The sequence below is a fragment of the Salvelinus fontinalis genome, chromosome 34 (genome assembly GCF_029448725.1).
Source record: "Salvelinus fontinalis isolate EN_2023a chromosome 34, ASM2944872v1, whole genome shotgun sequence".
In the NCBI taxonomy this organism is placed as follows: domain Eukaryota; kingdom Metazoa; phylum Chordata; class Actinopteri; order Salmoniformes; family Salmonidae; genus Salvelinus; species Salvelinus fontinalis.
The window spans coordinates 16,021,363-16,028,074 of NC_074698.1; the positions used below are offsets into that span (position 1 = coordinate 16,021,363).

Consider the following 6,712-nt stretch of genomic DNA (forward strand, 5'->3'; position numbering starts at 1 on the left):
GGACTTTACAGTATCCCAGAGTTGGTTCCTGGAGTTAGAGCTACAGGATGCAAATTTCTGCTTGAAAAAGCTGGCCTTTGCTTTCCTGACTGACTGCGTGTATTGGTTCCTGACTTCCCTGAACAGTTGCATATCGCGGGGACTCTTCGATGCTATTGCAGTTCGCCACAGGATGTTTTTGTGCTGGTCGAGGGCAGTCAGATCTAGAGTGAACCAAGGGCTATATCTGTTCTTAGTTCTGCATTTTTTGAACGGAGCATGCTTGTCTAATATGGTGAGGAAGTAACTTTTAAAGAATGACCAGGCATCCTCAACTGACGGGATGAGGTCAATATCCTTCCAGGGTACCCGGGCCAGGTCGATTAGAAAGGCCTGCTCGCAGAAGTGTTTTAGGGAGCGTTTGACAGTGATGAGGGGTGGTCGTTTGACCGCGGACCCGTAGCGGATACAGGCAATGAGGCAGTGATCGCTGAGATCTTGATTGAAGACAGCAGAGGTGTATTTGGAGGGCAAGTTGGTCAGGATAATGTCTATTAGGGTGCCCATGTTTACGGATTTAGGGTTGTACCTGGTGGGTTCCTTGATGATTTGTGTAAGATTGAGGGCATCTAGCTTAGATTGTAGGACTGCCGGGCTGTTAAGCATATCCCAGTTTAGGTCACCTAACAGAACTAACTCTGAAGCTAGATGGGGGGCGATCAATTTACAGATGGTGTCCAGGGCACAGCTGGGAGCTGAGGGGGGTCGGTAGCAGGCGGCAACAGTGAGAGACTTATTTCTGGAGAGATTAATTTTTAAAATTAGAAGTTCGAACTGTTTGGGCATAGACCTGGAAAGTATGACAGAACTTTGCAGGCTATCTCTGCAGTAGATTGCAACTCCTCCCTGAAATAAACAAGAAATAGAACATAATTTCCATATAAGGGAATAAATCAAACATGGAGTTTATAAAAAATAACTTGAGGCCTTTCCAGATGACTGACAAAAGTGAAACTGAAAAGTAATCTGAAGCTGCTTGCATTTGCCCAAATAATCAGCATAGTTCCTCACTCGAACCAGAGCAAAAAGGCCAGTCTGCACATGTTCTAGTGCAAACCTGACACTACATGACATTAGGCATGAAAACAAGCCCAGAGGAATGTCCATGTTATCATACAATCGAGATGTGAGACACGCCTCTGGCTCAGAAATGTGCAAGCCCTAAACACAGCTTGAGGTTAGTTCAAGTGCTTTAAATCTGTATGAGTAAACCACTCACAGGAAAAGAGACGCAGGAAGTCATAAACAGAGAAGACTGTATTTTTAAGATCTTTATCAAGATGGTGAGTAGTACTGCTATAATACATCAGAAAGTAACACAGAAAGCAGCACTGCTTTGGATTGGATCCTCTCTCTATTTATAGCCATGTGTTTGAGCTGTGAACTGTGCCGTCTAAAGTAACGCATGTCAATTTAAATGCAGATGAAACAGAGAAAAACAGAGGTCATTTTTGTCTGGGTCTTAGCCATCTGGCTCTCTTCAGTTGTCAACAGTGAAAGTAAGTGATTTTTAACATTGTGAGACAGTGCACAAAAACATATTTTGGCTGTTTTTTACCAGGCAAAAAAGCTACTTGAGGTATCAATCTTTTGTCTTTTAGTAAGGATGTGTCACATCCAGCAAATACAGAAAGTACAGCCATATTTCAAATAATTTTGGATAAGATTCTGCTATAAAAGTACAAAACATTTTTGGTTCAAAAGATCCATGCTGTCTGGCTAGGACCTTGATAAAGAGAAAGATGGAATCTGCAGTATTACCTTGAGAAGACCTGAGTAAAGATGATCTGCTTTCTACAGAAACAAACTTTCTTCAAGTTCTCACAACTCCTTCTTTCCTAGCTGAACTGGCTATGGCCACAATATGCACTAAACAAAAATATAAACACAACATGTTGTGTTTCATGAGCCGAAATAAAAGATCACCGAAATGTTCCATACGCACAAAAAGCTTATTTCTCTCAAAATCTGTGCACAAATTAGTTTACATCCCTGTTAGTGAGCATTTCTCCTTTGCCAAGATAATCCATCCACCTGACAGGTGTGTCATATCAAGAAGCTGATTAAACAGTATGATCATTACACAGGTGCACCTTGTGCTGGGGACAATAAAATGCCACTCTAAATTGTGCAGTTTTGTCCCACACCACAAGCCAAGTTTTGAGGGAGCGTGCAATTGGCATGCTGACTCCAGGAATGTCCACCATAGCTGTTGCCAGATAATTGAATGTTAATTTCTCTACCAAATCGAGTGCAATGACGTTTTAGAGAATTTGGCAGTAGGTCCAACCGGCCTCACAACAGCAGACCATGTGTAAACACGCCAGACCAGGACCTCCACATCTGGCTTCTTCACCTGTGGGATCGTCTGAGACCCGCCACGCGGACGGCTGATGAAACTGCGGGTTTGCACAACCGAAGAATTTTTGCACAAACTGTCAGAAACCATGTCAGGGAAGCTCTGCGTGCTTGTTGTCCTCACCAGGGTCTTGACCTGACTGCAGTTCGGCGTCGTAACCAACGTCAGTGGGCAAATGTTCACCTTCGATGACCACTGGAAGTGGGCTCTCCACGGATTAATCCCAGTTTCAACTGCTGATCGGGCAGACAGCGTGAATGTGGTCGTTTGGGCGAGCAGTTTGCTGATGCCAACATTGTGAACAGAGTGCCTCGTGGTGGCGGTGGGGTTATGGTATGGGCAGGCATAAGCTAATGCCAATGAACACAATTGCATTTAATCGATGGCAATTTGAATCCCCAGAGATACCGTGACGAGATCTTGAGGCCCATTGTTGTGCCATTCATCCGCCGCTATCACCTCATGTTTCAGTATGATAATGCACAGCCCCATGTCACAAGGATCTGTACACAATTCCTGGAAGCTGAAAATGGCCCAGTTCTTCCATGGCCTGCATACTTAATAGACATGTCACCCATTGAGCACGTTTGGGATGCTCTGGATCAGTGGTCGCCAACTGGTCAATCTTCAAGGCATTCCTAGTCGATCACCAAATATTTCTGTAGAGAAGCCAACGAACGATAAAGACTTACGCTCCTTTTTTAAAATCGTGTTGAGCGCACCGGTAAGCAAAGTGTTTCCATGAGACAAACTCTGCCTACCCACAGGACCGGCAAATCTGACTAAATCGAGTGCACCTACTGCGCTGCCCAATCGGATAGCTCAAATCACCGTGGCTACAGAGCTTCCATGACCCTAGCCACAGCTAAGTTTAATAGGCTACTGCGTACGTAAGATTTTATAACTTTTAAAACCATGACCACAGAGAGACTGTCAACGAATACAGTAAAGAGTTGCTGATTTTATGAGTGAGTTCATGTTTAAGTTTTTATTCATCACTATTACAAAACGCGCTTCTCCCGCTCGGGCTGCAGCTGCTAAGAATGAGTAGCCAAGTATCGATAGCCCTGCGTTTTATTATTATTAGCAGCTCGTCGTGTCGATTTTAATAATAAGGAATATTTCACTTTCTCTGGTCATAGGAACAACATGAATTTGTGCATGAGGCAGATGTGGGACTCGAGTTTCGCCATCAGGTGGAAGACTGTGTCCCCTCTCTCTGGTCAGTCTCACCGGAGGAAAGGAAGGAGAGATCAGGGACGTGAGAGGTGGTTGGTAGTCTTTTGAACGGTCATCCAACTTGGAATTCCAAGTCGGAAAACTCGGGCGTCTTTCTAGAGCTCCGACTTTTCGACCTGGAGATCACTGAAGTCGTGATTTGACCTCGTTGACCATCAGATGCAGGCAGGGGCGAAAATATGAGATCAACCTTGGAGGGGACAATTACATTACATTTTCTCAAGAGCAATTCCTGAGGGGGACACCAAAAGTAGTGCTGTAACACATAGCATACGTTGTTAAATGTATATTGAGGAACCATAATTCCTACAACTGGATAATTGATAGGTACAGTAGTTAACTGAAGGGTTTTCCCAACTTGTTCAAATGTTTAAATCATTATAATTCTACTACTAATAATAGTTATAGCAGTGCTCCTTACCAGTCCAGTATGTATGCAGGTATTCATACTTACAACCAGCAATATCAAGAAAGGTCAGTAGGTGACAATGGTACTGTACACTGTATGGGTGTAGTTTTCATAAATACAATGAACATGGTGTGATCACATCTAAAAGAATCTCCATTGAGAACCATCACAAAGTTGGTCTCCGTATTGAATTGACCTTTTAATTTGACTTTTTCTGATACATTTATATAGTCATTAAATATGTCCACCTGGCCTGAGTCTACAATATCTTTGCAAGAACAAAAAGCTTAAAATAAGTACAGTTCTAAAAGCAAAATAACTACTTCAATGAAAAACCCAAATAAATCAAACAAAATATCCTCCAGTGTCTCAACTCAGCCAGTGTCTCAACTCAGCCAGTGTCTCAACTCAGCCAGTGTCTCAACTCAGCCAGTGTCTCAACTCAGCCAGTGTCTCAACTCAGTCAGTGTCTCAACTCAGCCCGTGTCTCAACTCAGTCCGTGTCTCAACTCAGCCAGTGTCTCAACTCAGCCAGTGTCTCAACTCAGTCAGTGTCTCAACTCAGTCAGTGTCTCAACTCAGTCAGTGTCTCAACTCAGTCAGTGTCTCAACTCAGTCAGTGTCTCAACTCAGCCAGTGTCTCAACTCAGCCAGTGTCTCAACTCAGCCAGTGTCTCAACTCAGCCAGTGTCTCAACTCAGCCAGTGTCTCAACTCAGTCAGTGTCTCAACTCAGCCCGTGTCTCAACTCAGTCCGTGTCTCAACTCAGTCCGTGTCTCAACTCAGCCAGTGTCTCAACTCAGCCAGTGTCTCAACTCAGTCAGTGTCTCAACTCAGTCAGTGTCTCAACTCAGTCAGTGTCTCAACTCAGTCAGTGTCTCAACTCAGTCAGTGTCTCAACTCAGCCAGTGTCTCAACTCAGCCAGTGTCTCAACTCAGCCAGTGTCTCAACTCAGCCAGTGTCTCAACTCAGCCAGTGTCTCAACTCAGTCAGTGTCTCAACTCAGTCAGTGTCTCAACTCAGTCAGTGTCTCAACTCTTCAAACAGCAGCTATGGACAAGTATGTTGCACAAAGTAGGCCATTTTAAATAAAATAACATGAAATAAATAATTTGTAAGTGTCCTGAAAACTACTAAACAAAAGAACAAATATCAATTACACCAGGGGTTCTCAAACAGGGGTCCATGGACTAATTGCAAGAGGTCCGTGAAATAAAAAAGTGTAATGAATGTAGTCAGTACCACAAGGTTTCCAGTAAGTTTACATATAATATAGAGGGGGTGGAGGTCCCTGAGGACCGCTCAAAACCTTGCCTGCCTTGCCTCAAAATATGCAGGGGTTCCAGTACCCCAAAAAGGTTGAGAACCACTGCTATACACACTACTGAACAAAAGAACCGAGCATATGTTTGCGGGTTTCCTCAACAACACATCAGTTGGCACTTTCACAATGCCCTCGCCTGTTGTCTCCGACACCCTGTATAGCCCAATAAACTCCTTGTGAGGGACATGGTCATGGTCAACATAACGCAGACAGACATTCTCCTGTTCAGCACCAGAGACATCTTGAGTACCATCAACAATTAATGAAAAAAAAAATAGGCCTCCCGGGTGGCGCAGTGGTCTAGGGCACTGCATCGCAGTGCTAACTGCGCCACCAGAGTCTCTGGGTTCCCGCCCAGGCTCTGTCGCAGCCGGCCGCGACCGGGAGGTCCGTGGGGCGACGCACAATTGGCATAGCGTCGTCCGGGGTAGGGAGGGTTTGGCCGGTAGGGATATCCTTGTCTCATCGAGCTCCAGCGACTCCTGTGGCGGGCCGGGCGCAGTGCGCGCCAACCAAGGGGGCCAGGTACACGGTGTTTCCTCCGACACATTGGTGCGGCTGGCTTCCGGGTTGGAGGCGCGCTGTGTTAAAGAAGCAGTACGGCTGGTTGGGTTGTGCTTCGGAGGACGCATGGCTTTCGACCTTCGTCTCTCCCGAGCCCGTACGGGAGTTGTAGCGATGAGACAAGGTAGTAATTACTAGCGATTGGATACCACGAAAAATTGGGCAGAAAATGGGATAAAAATGTATAAAAAAAAAATTAATAAAAAAAAAATTTAATGAAAATTGTACAATCGGAAGAGACCTAATCTCAGCTGCAATGCCTCGAATGACTATTGGCCATGATGTTCAGAATTTCATTCTGTGCTTTGGGGCCTGTGTACATTGTGGTACGCTCTGTTAACCACTTCAGTAAAATGGGATCATCCTCTTCTGCCCTAAGTTTCAAAATCTGGTATAAATTCCCACTGTCATCCGTGTGGCCTCTAAAGGCTTGTCCCTGTCTTACTACATGCCGCACCGAACTAACAATTTTCATCAAGCAATGCCTTGCGTCATCCTGCTGTTTACCCCACGCGCTGGACATAACTGGACACTGATTGGATTTAGCTGGTGTGCTGTTACAATTACAAAGTGGCGGTGGGTTTGGCAATTTTGATGTGCTGTGAATTTTTCAATGCCTTTTCTCCAGTTCCTAAATCCTGCACTAATGAAGGCAGCATCAGCTCTTTGGCCAAAAGATGGCTGGCTTGAAAACCCTTGGCTACAGTGAAAACACAACACTCCTTTTATTGATGGATTATAATGTAGCCAGGGGAAATCGCGAAACCATCTCTCTTG

At 44.8% G+C, this 6,712-nt stretch overlaps 1 long non-coding RNA gene across 1 annotated transcript; it reads left to right on the plus strand.

Annotated features, from left to right (window-relative positions):
• The first annotated feature begins 1,206 nt into the window (after positions 1-1,206).
• Positions 1,207-4,511, plus strand: LOC129833284 (uncharacterized). Its single transcript, XR_008756057.1, has 3 exons — positions 1,207-1,322; positions 1,463-3,366; positions 3,541-4,511. It is a non-coding gene; the product is annotated as an uncharacterized LOC129833284 (long non-coding RNA).
• Positions 4,512-6,712: the final 2,201 nt, after the last annotated feature.